The sequence below is a fragment of the Hemicordylus capensis genome, chromosome 1, assembly GCF_027244095.1.
Source record: "Hemicordylus capensis ecotype Gifberg chromosome 1, rHemCap1.1.pri, whole genome shotgun sequence".
In the NCBI taxonomy this organism is placed as follows: Eukaryota; Metazoa; Chordata; class Lepidosauria; order Squamata; family Cordylidae; genus Hemicordylus; species Hemicordylus capensis.
Window position 1 is genome coordinate 15,564,766 of NC_069657.1, and position 14,437 is coordinate 15,579,202.

The window sequence follows — 14,437 nt, forward strand, 5'->3', positions numbered from 1 at the left end:
GACAAGACTTCTGCCTTTCTGGCCGACAACGGGGGAAGGGATGGCAGGGAGGTACACTGCCGCCCCATGGATTTTTGGAAAATAATGGAGTGCTGGTGGGGGGAAAGTGGCGGGAGGGGTAAGGTGCACCCTCCCCCGCCCTTAAGGAGCCACCCCGCCCCCGTTGTCAGACCGGCGGAACCACCGGTTCTTTGAACTGGTTCGGAGGCCCATAAAGGGCCTCTGGACCGGTTTCGTGCGCATCCCTACTGGACTGCTAGATAGTTATATCGTAAAACTGTGATAGTTGTATGGTTTGCTGCAGATTTTTAGAGGGTGTTTTGGGAAGGAACTGCCTTTTGGGATGTGCTATTTGGGAGATCGTTTTATTGCTACTTCCCCCGTATGGTACGTCTAGTTGAAAGAAGTTTAATCTGTACTGAAAGGCTCTAGTCAGCAGTGAGCATTCCTGGAGAGCCACTTTGACAAAGGAGTTGGTTCCAGGTCAGGGCTATGGTCATCATTGCCTGAAGCAGCCAGGTGGCCATCCTTTTGCTACAGCCCTCTGCACCCCTTTCTGTGCCATTTGGTTTGCCAGCTCGAGTGGGATGGGAGACAATTCACTATAGCCAGATTTGGCTCAGTGACCACAAATTGCTGAACCTTATTGTACAATGTTCAGTTATTTGTACAGAATGCTGTGTAAAGGAAAAATACATTATGCAAATTGAATAATTTTGCATAATTGCTATTCTGCATAATTGTGCACATTATCTTATATTTGCATGCCTTGTTATGAGAAGGGAGAAGATGATGTCCGGGTCATAGGTGCCCTCCTGCCAACCAGAAACATTATTCAGCCACTCCTCTGGCTTTTGTGGGCATTGCTGACAAACTCTCAAGCCTACCTCTTACAAGATCAGCTTATTTGCTCTGGGAAAGGACAAAGAAATAAAGCAAGAAATTATTGTTGCACTTCAAAGTAGTTGTGAGGTCAGATCATGAAAAGGCAAAATTCCTGGCAAGTTTGATCCACCAGCATTGCTACTCTCCACCATCCACATCCATGGGTTGTGCTTGTGGTTGGCTTGCACAGAAATCCTGGGGCTGGTTGTAGACTTATTACCATGCAGAGTTTATTTTAATATACCCATAAAGTACAATTACATGATTATTTTTTAAAGCAAGTCTTATTGCAGAAATTGAATACTTTCAAACAATATTCACATGATGATCTGTTTCCTTCTCATTTCCTCGGAATGTTCCCTGTTTGTTTTGACACTTCTTTAGTTTACTTCACACAGTTATTAATGTCAGCAGAGAGCTTTTGTTGCTTATGGACTAATCTGGGATGTTGCCGCATACTTTTCTGATGTAACAGTTGTCTAATTTTTCTCATGAGTCCTTAAATCATGATGTAAAACTTAGGTAGCTAGACAAAAAGAAAATGATCCATGTTATAGCTGCAGTCTTATTCCTGTTAACTCCTAAAATTTATATCTGCATAAAAAATAAAATAAAAAAGCGATGCATGCACGCAGTCAGATGAAGCAATTTTGGTACCCAGTGTACAAAGTCATCTTTTCCATTAAATTAACTTTCCCTTGTGCGGCTTAATCCACAGGGAAGCTCTTCAGTGAAGTAGGGGGAAGGTCTTGGTGGAATGTTAACTGCAAAATGCCAGGATTTGGGGAGCAGGGTAGGATTAGGAACATAGGAAGCTGCCATATACAGAGTCAGACCATTGGTCTATCTAGCTCAGTCTTGTCTTCACAGACTGGCAGCGGCTTCTTCAAGGTGACAGGCAGGAACCTCTCAGCCCAGCAAGAGTGTCCTAAAATCACCTGTAAACAGAACGCTAGTGAGCTAGGCAAAACGTTCAGGGAAACCCATTCACATTTCTTAAAAGAGTGTGTGGTAGCCAAAAGAGTGTGGCAGGGAGTAAGCAAGTTGTTAGAGTGGCCTGATTTGGAAAAACAGACTTGGGACGATCTAACCTCGGGTTTGAGCGACAGAACCTCTTTTCGAGGTCCCAGAAAGAAACCTTCAAGGAAACGGGACAGAACGGGTGCCCTCATACTAGGGAATTGGAACGTTCCCCTTCTCGTAATCAGGTTAGTAAACCTGTATGTCATTTTCAATGCTCCTGCATAGGAATAGGGAGGGAAGATGAGACCAAGAGGTTCATGTGGACGAGACAGTAAATCCCTTCTGGAAAAGTTTGTATGGTTATGTGCAAAAAGACAAGAGTATCTCTTCTAAACAGCAGTGGGACAAATGATGGAAATGTTGGATGTAACGTTGGATGCAGGGTGGATTTGATTTAAATCAAACTGATTTAATTCACGATTTAAATCACGATTTAAATCACTAGTCAGTAAGGCTTGATTTAAATCATAGTTTTCTACATAAAGACTAATTCTTGCTGGTATAACTTTAATATGCAAGTAGATGAAGATTTTTAGAATAACAACTTTTCATATTAGTTTTTTTATCCCCAGTTTAATAGGTTAATCATTCATATTTGGACAACTTTTCTGTTGTACTTAGGAAGGAGAAAAATAATCATTACCTTAATAATAACAATTTAAATAGATTTATTCAACTGAAACAATAACATTACAGCATATGTTATTTGCTTAAACAAACATCCATGTTTGTTAACTAATTTGGCTAAACAAAATATATATATTTTAAGAAACTTAGACTGTCAGCCCAGCCTACACATGAAAAACTTAAATACTGTCCTCTGTAGCTCACTCGTCATCTTCATCTTCTTCTTTGTTCATAATCTGGAAAAGAAAAACAAGCTTTCCTGCTTTATCGGGTCCCAAACGATTTCTCAATTTAGAATGAATGAGTCCAAAGGAAGAGAATATTCTTTCAACGCCTGCAGAAGAAGCTACTGCTGTTAAAAGTGAAATCATTACTTGAACAGTCTCTAAATCCAAGTGTTTAAGTGACTTCCACCAGTTCACTGGTGTGACTTTCTTTAAAATATCTTCAGCAAACATATATTTCTTGAATGGTTCCCCCTTAGCTTTGAAGTTTATTATAGTTGGCATTACAGATGGATGATTGCTGGATACCCATGTCATAGCTAACTCCTCTTCCTCAGCACTTACGTTTTGACCCTGGTACTGGATATTGACAATATTTGCCAAAAAATGAGCTGGAGACAGTACTTGTCCCATTCGTTTTTTTAATGCTTGTAATTTAATTCTGTCCATGTGTAGTTCTGTTTTTAAGTGTTCACTCAGTTCCTTCCAAATTTCAACAGCATCAGCAATAAAACAGCTATTTTTCTGTATTTTGTTTAAAGATTCAGAGATGGGTTTCAGGATGCTCAGCATATGTTCAACATTTTTCTTAAGCCCAATGTTGAGGATTTTGGCCATGACAGTGCCATCTATTTTATCTCGATTTTGTTCACAAACTGTCATCAGAATAGGCCAGTTCTTGATATACTGCTCAATACAGTCCACCACAGAGTTCCATCTAACATCTTGTGGGAGCATTAGCTTGGTTCCACCCATCCTTTTCAGAGCTGCTGCAGCAAAGTGATTGTTACGGAAGTATTTAGCAATTTCAACAACATTAGTCTTTATTTCTGGAACACTTAAGTCTTTGGCTAAGAGGTGCAGCAAATGAGCACTGCAACCATATGTTATTAGCTTTGTATTCCCTTCCTGCTCTTCTAAATTTTTTCTCATCTTGGATACATTTGCAGCATTGTCTGTGACCAAACTGCGTACTAGACATTTGAATTTTTGTTCACATGTTATTATAGCTTTTACTGCCACTTCTTGTAAGTATTCTGCTGTGTGTGCATTTCCTGACGTATCAATTGTTTGTGCAAGGAAGACTTTCCCTTCTTCTGTTGTTATACAAGCACATACAATAGGATCATTGTGGACATTACTCCACCCATCAATACTTAGGTTAACAATTCTACCCTCCAGAGCTGTTGCACATTGCTCCATTTCTCTGTCATACACTTTATCCAGCAGTTTTCCTGCAACATCTGCTCAGCTGGGTGGACTGTATCCTGGTCTCAGTGACTGAACCATATTAATGAAATGTGGGTTCTCAGTCAGACGGAAAGAAGAGTTCGTTGCATAAACAAACTGGGCAATTTTTTCATCAATTAACTCTTTTTCTAATCTGCTAGTTTTTATCACAAACTTATCTATGGTGGTTCCAGGAGGGAAGGATTTTTTCTTTCTTTTAGGTGATAGTGATATGTGGCTGTAGGTGTCTGATGATGATGCTAATGAAGCACTATCCTGGATGGATAACTCTGAAACTGTAGAACAGGAGGATGGTGATCTTGAAGGTGGATAGTTTCCAGAATCCCCCTAAACAAAAAAGTCAATGCTGTTATTTTATTGTTTATACAATTTCTGCTTATTGTACACAGCACTGCCCCAAAAGGAATATTTGCTTTTCTTCATAACTGTACCAAATGACAGTAACATGCAGTAATAATAAGAAATATAATTTTGCTCAAACATGACAGTTCAAGGCAGTCTTTAGAAATATTATATGATTCAATAAAAATGTTTACCAACCTGAAGATCCTGCCTGTTCAAATGTGTTTCTTTGGTCATCTTCATCACAGCACTTCTCATGATGTTGCCTCATTCGGGCCACCAGGCCTTGCATTTCTTTGTTGCAGTGTTTGCATTTTGCACGCATGCCTGCCTTACCAATAGGTAAAGGAACTTCATTAAAATATTGCCAAACTGGGTCTCTTTTACGGCCTGCTGCCATTATAGGTTTTTTCCTCCAAGGAAAGAATATGATAAACCTCAGGTCATACACACAAAAAGATCCAAAGACTTGTCTGTCTGTGGCTATGCAGTATTGTGCTCAGAAAGTTTCACTTTCATTTTGTACTGCTTGTCTGCTTGCCCCTCCCTCCTCACACTTAGTTTCACTTTCTTCTTGTGCAGATCTATTCCACTCCAAACAATCAGAAAAATATTGTTTCAATTCTATTTCACTGAACTTCTTGAAACTTAGCACTGAAGGGGTTGATTCTGTATTCATAGGTTTGTAGAACAATAGGATTAAGGTCTTTTTCTCAACTCTGTTCATGTCATAACATTTTTGCTGTGAAGAAGAGGCATGTGATCTCTGCTGAGTCAAATTCAGTTTTGAGAACTGCAAAAGTAAACCAAGCATCTGTGATAATATCTTGTAGGCAGAGAAACTGCCCAATAATCTTACAAAAACCTCTGGAAGAGCATGACATTGTGAATGGATTAATGGAATTTATTTACCAAAAAATTTAAACATATACAGCCTTATTCTACATAATTAAAAAACTAATCTTTATTTCATGATGGAATAACCTTTGGATGGTAATATATTTTCCTCAAAAAGCATTTTATTTTAAAAAATCCAATTTAAATAAAAAAAATCTGATTTAAATAAAAAAAATCTGATTTTTTTGATTTTTTAAAAAAAAAATCATTGATTTTTATCCACCCTGGTCGGATGTAACCCCCCCCCCCCCGATTACCTGATGTGCCTTGTAATCCCCCATCCCCAAGTTACAGCACTACCTGCATATACTTTATAACCCTGTTGGTTTCCAAATCCTTGTGTGTAAATCTTTGTAGATATATGATGTACAAACAACCACTTTGTATATAATTGTGCTTTGGCAACGTACTGTATGCTTTGGTAGTTGGTTGGTTCAATAAAAAAACAAACAAACTTGTCCTAAAAAAACCCCTTGTCCTATCTTGGAGATGCTGCCAGGGAGGGAACTTGGAGCCTCAAATGCTCTTCCCGGAGCGGCTCCATACCCTGAGGGGAATATCTTACTGTGTTTACACTTCTAGTCTCCCTTTCATATGTGACCAGGGTGGACCCTGCTTAGCTAAGGGGACAAGTCATGCTTGCTACCACAAGACCAGCTCTCCTCTCCTGAGGTTTTTTTAAACACTAGCTTGACTGTATAGGAGCCTCTCAGCTACCAATTCCATGGCTGGATCATTTAAATGTTACTCCAAGGAGCTGCTCACAGAAAAAAAAACGCTTGCTCAGCTAGGATAAAATTTGAAGAGCCTCTTTGTTTTAAGAATCTGTGTGTGTGTGCTCTGACCAAAGGTTTTTAGCCTTCCAGAAGGAATCCTTGAACCGTGTGTTTTGGTTTACTCCTCTTCTCTCCTTGGAGTCTCATCTCTTTTTTGTGATGGGGCTGCCTGATCTAAAGCCCACAGAAAACCTGGAGTTTTTGGATTCAAGCCAGTTTAGTCCTGGTTTAAAAGTAAAAAAAAAATGTTTTAAAAAGTCTGAAGTTTTAAAAGAAAAAAGCTAGGAAGTAAAAGGCCTTACCAAACTGTTGTAATACAAAGAAACAGCTTTCTCACAGAAGTGTGCTCCTTTGTGTGTGAATCTGGGCTGCCTTACTGTCAGTGCACGGTGGGTATTCTCTTTCACTCATTGAAGAGGAATGCAGCCTTTAATTGGTGTAACAAGCCCTCCTCTGGCTGGTTGCCACTCTGTCTCTGAGAAACTCCTTTCCCGAGTGCAGAGCAGTGTGCTGGCAAAGTCCGCAGGTGCTGAAGGAACAGTCTGTGTTAATGTGCACAGTCTCAGGGTGGATGAGAACATCCTTCTGGCTTCTCTGTGAAAATGGGTTGGTGGGGCATTGGCAAATATAGATTCTTTTGGTCAGGTTGGCAACAACTCAGTTGTGGTGACAAAATTGAATCTCTCTTCCTGTCCCCCCCACCCCCAAGTGAAATATCACTTGTGTTTGCGCTAGTTCCATCTCAAGAATATTGCTTACTCTAGACCAGTGGTTTTCTGGGGGACCCTGGGTTCCTTGGAGCTTATGAATAATAGCTGACCACCCTCATGCAAGGCAGTTTGCCCATCAGAACTGATACTCCCCACTCTCCTGCACAGGGTTGCGGGGTTGTGTGTTATGACTCTAGGGCGCATTTGCCGTTAATACTGAGGCCACAGTGAGGCTGTCAGCCTGGCCAGCACCCTCTATGAACAGAGTGTGTATCTTGAACATGCCTTAGAATCCTCTGTGGCAGGCTTGACAAATCCCAGGCGCCAGGGATCCATGGTGCTTAGAAATTTAACGATGGCGTGTAGATGAGGATATTCAGAGTTAGAGTTTTAAAAAGCGGTAGTAGTTAGTCCCAGGCAGCCTTGTTTCTTTTCTCAGTATGTTACTTTTAAAGGTGATAAAGAGAAGCCCATTTTTATTCATTTATTTTATTTATCATATTTTTAGGACTGTGCACATCAGTAAAATTTGGAATTCCACTTTGTAATTCCCAGCCCCGACCACAAGAAGGCAGCCCCTCACGGGGCAACTGCCCTAGGTGGGAGGGTGGTAGTGGAGACCCTTTAAAGGCCACCCAGCACTGGTGCAGGGAAACAGGGCAGCTGTGGTGATTCTTGGGAGCGTCTGGGGAGTTGACAGGGAGTGACTCAGGGAAAGCTGGGCACTTGCGTCGGGGTTGGGGGGTGGGGAGCTGGGAACTTCAGGGATGCCTGGGGGATGTAGTTCCTCCCAAGCTTCCCCATGGGGGGGGGTGCCGCCTTGTGGTGGGTGCTGGGAATTCTCAAGTCGAATTCCAAATTTTACTGATATGCACAGTCCTAATATATATATATATATACCACCTGGTGTATCCCTAGGCAGTGTACATAATTTAAAATACAGCAAAGGTAAAAACAGAATAAACAACTGCACAGAATTTTAAAAAAGTTTAAAATTAATTTTAACTAAAAACTTCAGAAAACAGGTGCATCTTCAGGGTCTTTTTAAAGGCAACTGGAAATGGAGATGGAGTAGCTTGTATCTTGACAGGGAGCGTATTCCAATGCCCTGGGGCAGCCATGAAGAAGTGCTGCTAAGTTGCCATCAAACGAGCCAGTGGCAATTGTAGCTGGACCTCCCCAGATGATCTTTAGGTGGCGGGGTTCATTTACCCTTCCTCTCCACAATGTCTGTCACTAAGTCTGATAATTTTGTCAAATGTCCATTGTCTGGCTCTTAAATTTTTGGGCTGGCTTCCAGAGCCAAAGAAAATTTGTCAAGTACCTCTGTGGCATGCAGGGCTTCTGTTACAGATACTCAGGTGATCTTTAGCAGATGATGGAAAGAAAATCCCCTGTAAATAGGCTGTCGAAAATTCACTGCCATGCACCATCCTTAAAGTCAGCAAGGGCCAATTGAAGAAGCTGTTCCCAAAAGTGGTTTGAAAGGTGAGCCTGTTTGGGGGCAGCAGAGATTAGGAACATAGGAAACTGCCATATACTGAGTCAGACCATTGGTCTATCTAGCTCAGTATTGTCTTCACAGACTGGCAGCGGCTTCTCCAAGGTTGCAGGCAGGAATCTCTCTCAAATCTCTTCTGGAAAAGTTTGTATGGTTATGTGCAAAAAGACAAGAGTATCTCTTCTAAACAGCAATGGGACAAATTGTGGAAATGGATGTTGGACGTAACCCCCCCACCCCCGATTACCTGATGTGCCTTGAAATCCCCCACCCCCGAGTTACAGTACTACCTGCATATATTTCATAACCTTGTGGGTTTCCAAATCCTTGTGTGTAAATCTTTGTAGATATATAATGTACAAACAACCACTTTGTATATAATTGTGCTTTGGCAACGTACTGTATGCTTTGGTAGTTGGTTGGTTCAATAAAAAAATCTTGTCCTATTAAAAAAAATAAAAATCTTGTCCTATCTTGGAGAACCCAGGGAGGGAACTTGAAACCGTCTGCTCTTCCCAGAGCAGCTTCATCCCCTGGGGGGAATATCTTGCAGTGCTCACACATCAAGTCTCCCATTCATATGCAACCAGGGCAGACCCTGCTCAGCTATGGGGACAAGTCATGCTTGCTACCACAAGACCAGCTCTCCTCTCCATGTAAGGATGCCATTAGAGAAGAACACCATCACAGAGGTGTGCCCAGAGATACTTTGCAACATCACAGAAAATGCTACGCACAATCTGAGAGCTGTACCTTGGCAGCCTTTGTCCCAGTGCAAAGGGTCCTAGGTTGAACCTCTCGGATTTTGCACTTCTTTATCGGAATCCTCGGAAATGTTGCTCCCACTTGTTTGAAGAGATGCACAATTTAAGTGCCCCAGTCAGCTGGAACCAACCATGGTTTGGTCTGTGGGGGCCGAGACCAATTTTTATTGCATTATTACATTAAGATTAATTATTAATGAAAGCAGTTATTAGCTGCTTGTGGACCTTGCATTGTGCACACCTGGTATAAAGGAATGTCTTCACATGTAACTATTTTGAATGTGTAAAAAAGAATAAAGGTGCCGTGAAGGTGACTTTCATGAAGGCCGCATGTACACTGACTGTCTTGGCTTGACTGCCGATCAACAGAGGCTCTACTTAGTGTTTTGTCTCTAAGGAAAAGTTGAATGCTAAACTGGAGTGCTAAAAAGAAACTGACACCATGCAATTGTCTTTGTGGGAAGTTTATATTGATTTTTTTAAAAAAGAGTTTTATAGAAGAGATAGCTTCACTTTATCATCTGTGGAGCCTGAACCCATGTATGCTTGCTTAGATATCAGCCACTCTAGTTTTCAAAGTGTCCCAAGTAAATGTGCCAGGACTGCAATCTTAGGAAGATGAGACTGAAATACCAGTTTGGCTATTTTGCTTTGGCTTTTCACCAGGACCTTGGCTTTACCTGGAAAAGAAGCTAGTTTAAGATTCAAGATACTGTGAGATACCATGAGATACTGTGGAGCAGGCAAATAGGGGTGTGCATGGAACTGGCTGATCCGATGCAGTTTGAATCCAAACCGGACTGGGCCAGTTTGGTCCAGCACCCCCTTGAAAAACCCCTTGGTTCGGTTCCGGGGTCAGGTGGGGGTTCATGTACCTTTTATGGGGAAAAATTATTATTTTTAAACGTATCCCCTCCAGGGGGCTTCTCCGAGGCAGAGGGGGAGGTGGTCTACGGAGGTTCACCCTCCCCCCGCCGGCCTTCCTTCAAAAACAGCCCTGGACACACAGAAGCTCATTGCGCAGGCGCGGCAATCTCCAAAATGGCTGCCATGCCATGGGAAAGTGAATGGGGCCATTTTTTAAGGAAAGAAGGCCGGCGGGGGTGTGTGTGTCTGCGGAAGTTCCCTCTGGAGAAGTCCCCTTGAGGGGGGGTAAGTTTTAATTTTTTTTTTTTAATTTCCCCATAAAAGGTCCGTGAACTCCCCGAACGGGCTGGTGTGGTGGTTTCGGTCCAGGGTTGAGCCGAACTGGGGGTGGTTCAGCTCGACTCAGAGCCTTCAAACTGAACTGGTTCGGTTCCGAACCTGCTCACACATCCCTACAGTCAACCCCCAGAAAAGGTCTGATGAGCATGGATTATTGCTTGTGAATGTCAGTGAGGAGAACCACAGCTTCATGTATTGGGGGTTCCTTTTGTTGGAAGGGTGGCATGTTTTCACAGTCTAGGGTAGCGATTCCCAACCTTTTCCTTTATGTGGACTACTACTGTGTGTCATCAAATTTTGATGGACCACCACATAGGGGTGTGCACGGAACCGCCAACTGCGGTCCGGCACTGGGGTGGGGGGTACCTTTAAGAGTGGCGGGAGAGTTTACTTACGCGCAAAGGACTGCTGGGGTTTTTTGCAAGCAACGTCCGGGAAGGGGCGGCAGGGAGGTGTCCTGCCACCCCAATTACTCTTAGGATTACGGTGCCAAGTGGGAAAGCGGCGGGAGGGGTAAGTAAACCCTCCCGCCGCTCTTAATGGTACCCCCCCACCCGAACCGGACTGCCTAGGTCCGGACCGGTCCGGAGGCTTTTTTAATGGCCTCCGGACCGGTCCGGGCCCATCCCTACCACCGCATAAGCAAGTTGTTCTAAACCTAGCTGGTGGCTGACAGGAGGCAAACTTATATACTGTATCAAGGGGTATTAAAAATGCAGCACTGTCTTTATTTTTTCCTCCATGGACCACCTGCAGTACTCTTGCAGACTCCCAGTGGTCCGTGGACCAAAGATTGGGAACCACTGGTTTCGGGTCCTTTATTTATTTAATTTTATTTTATTTAACACATTTCTATACCGCCCTAACCCAAGGTCTCAGGGCGGTTCACAACAACAAATACTAAAAACAATTTAAAACAAATAATAAACAATCAAAAGTTTAAAAATTTAAAAGTTAAAAAGCTTGGGTAAAAAGATGAGTCTTTAAATCCCTTTTAAAAGCCACTAGAGATGGGGAGACTCTTATTCTCACGGGAAGTGCGTTCCAAAGTCTTGGGGCGACAACAGAGAAGGCCTGTCCCTGGGTGGCCACCAAACGACATGAAGGTAGCCACAGACGAGCCTCCCCTGATGAACGTAGTGGACAATGGGGATCATGCAGAAGAAGACGCTCTCTTAAATACCGTGGGCCTAAGCTGTTTAGGGTTTTATAGGTTATAACCAGCACTTTGTATTTTGCCTGGAAACCTATCGGCAGCCAGTGCAACTCCTGTAATATAGGAGTAATATGGTCTCTTCGAGATGACCCGGAGACCAACCTGGCTGCCGCATTTTGTACTAATTGTAGTTTCCGGACTACGTACAAAGGCAGCCCCACATAGAGCGCATTGCAGTAATCAAGTCTGGAGGTTACCAGCAAGTGTACTACTGTTTTGAGATCATGGACTTCAAGAAACGGACGCAGCTGGCGTATCAACTGAAGCTGATAGAAAGCGCTTCTGGCCACTGCCTCAACCTGGGAAACCAGGGAGAGGTGTGGATCCAGAAGCACTCCCAGACTGCGTACCTGTTCCTTCTGAGGAAGTGTGACCCCATCTAGAACAGGTAGATCAATATCGCTTCCCGAGTGACGACCGCGCATAATAAGTATCTCCGTCTTGTCTGGATTCAGTCTCAGTTTGTTATCCCTCATCCATCCCATTACTGTTTCCAAGCAGGCATTCAGGGAGGATATGCCTTCTCCTGATGATGTTGACATGGAGAAATAGATTTGGGTGTCATCAGCATACTGATAACACCCAGCACCAAATCTCCGGATGATCTCTCCCAACGGTTTCATGTAGATATTAAAGAGCGCTGGAGACAATATGGAGCCCTGAGGGACTCCATATAAAAGCTCAGATTTTGAAGAGCAACAGTCTCCAAGCGACACCATCTGGAATCTGCCAGAAAGGTAGGAGTGGAACCACAGCAAAGCAGTGCCTCCCACCCCCAACACTCTCAGACGTTCCAGAAGGATACTATGGTCGATAGTATCGAAAGCCGCCAAGAGATCCAAAAGGACCAACAGAGTCACACTTCCTCTGTCCATTCCCAATTGGAGATCATCCATCGGGCCGACCAAGGCAGTCTCCACCCCAGCTTTAGGCTGCCAAATGTATGGCACAGAACAACTTTATTTATTTAAAGGATTTAGTCTTGGGTAATTCATCTGGAGCAAATAATAGCCATTTCTTGCAGACATATTGCCCCACAATGTTGCAAAATCACATGCATCTGCATTCATGTTGAGTATTAAAATTATATACATGAACTCGCAGGGAAAAATTCATTATCAGGAAACTCATCCTGTGGTGTTGAACTAATTTTCAAATTAAAACACTGTTAAGAAGCTTCTTTTTCTAACAATTCTAATTAATCCTGTGAGTAGCAACTTGTAATTACTACAAAAAGTCCCAGTTTTCCAACCAGTAGATTCAGCATTTATATAGTGAGGCCAGTCATGTTCCTGAAAGCTATGGGACAGTCTCTCTTATCAAACAATGTCTCCATTTTAAAGCAAACTTGGATTATAACAGGCTTGTAGAGGTCTTGTGTACTGATACAAACTCCAGCTTTCTCTAAGCTTTTTCTGACAGGCTTGTGCTAATGTTTGGGTCAAACTTGGGACAGCAAAGTCAGGGGGTCATGCAGCCCTAAAATATCAAATAGAATATGAATATGGGAAAGAGCTATAAATCCTGATCCACACTCCTACATCTCTTATATACATCATCCTATGCTTCCATGTGATAGAATGTCTAATAAAAAACAGATGCTTCCTTTCTTAGGAATTTGTTCCCATGATACTAGGCTTTGGAATTCCTTGTTTGCATTTAGGTAATTTTTTCTTTTAGAGAGCTCAGTTCACACCTATGTTGTCATGCACTCCTAGAGGAAAAGATTTGAAGGAAAGGGAATTAAGATTTAATCTCTTTCTCATACCTAGAGATCGATAATTTAACAGTTAATTTAGCAGTTAATCCACCATAAATTCCATTCCTCCATCTCTTCCACCTACCTTTTGTTCTGGAATATCAGCCTTTTCAGCTCGTTGCTCTTATTTTTTTTAATTTCCTCTTATTTAATACATTTCAACCCATTTTCATCTTTCAACCAAGATCTTACTTTTTCTTTTTGCTCCTCTTCATATGTAAGCATATCTATTTATAGGTATGTTTGGCGTATATCTCTTTTTGGTTTTCTTCTCTCTAGCACACATGAAAATGCACTATATTTTCAAGTTCAATTGCCGTTGTTCATCTTGGGATCTCCTCGGTTCCATTTTGGACAACTTGGTGGACCCTAGATTTCAGTCTTTTTCCTCAGACCAAAGAACAAGTCTGAGAAGCTTTAACGGGGTTTTCCTTGCTGCCAAATTGTCTATGGCGTATTGATGTTCAAGAGACTTCTTTCAGTTCATTGTGTAGAGAGTTTCAAGGGGCAGTTTTTTCAAGTGATTAATATATACACAACTATTCACCCTCCATAAGCAGGATAATATCTCCTAATATAAAACCATGTATATATTAAAATCTTTAAATATTGCAGATAGTGTCTGAAACATTCAAATTGTTTAAGTAATAGAATCATCCATTTTTGGACATTTATTTCTGCACTTTGCACACTGGATTGAGTTTGCATATAATTGCACTTTCTTGGATAGATGTCTCTTTTCCTGTAAAGTGTACCCAATGATCAACATGATGGGATAATGGCACGTGGCTTAGTGTGATGGGCTGCTGCGGAGTGATTTAAAACTGCTTTCGTACAGTGCCCCTTCCATTGGAAACAATGGAAGGAGTTTTGTGCAGCTGCCCAGAAGCAGTTTTAAGTCTTTCCACAGTAGCCCCATTGCACTACACTTTTGAGACTGCCTTTCAAGTTGGTTGTGCAGCAGCCCTGGCAGGTCCCTAACACCGATGTTCTGTTTTGCGGAATGTTGGCGAGTGTTCAAAGTTCTGAACTCATTCATTTTTAGAAGATAAGGTAGTAGAATCACCTTGTGTGGTAACGGAATCATTTTACTACAGTTTTGCTTGCTGGCAGTCAATAGAAAGGAAAAACTGCTAACACCTGAATCATTTGCATCTACTTACATCAATTCACCATTTTACATTTCATTAAGATTAAAACAACGTTGACATACTGTTTTTGGAAAATAATTGCAATTCAGTTCGTGTAGCTTGCAT

The 14,437-nt window shown here is 42.1% G+C and overlaps 1 protein-coding gene across 3 annotated transcripts in view; it reads left to right on the plus strand.

The window, feature by feature from the left end:
• Positions 1-14,437, plus strand: part of BRF1 (BRF1 RNA polymerase III transcription initiation factor subunit) — a 310,658-nt gene that overhangs the window by 21,345 nt on the left and 274,876 nt on the right. The window lies entirely within an intron of this gene.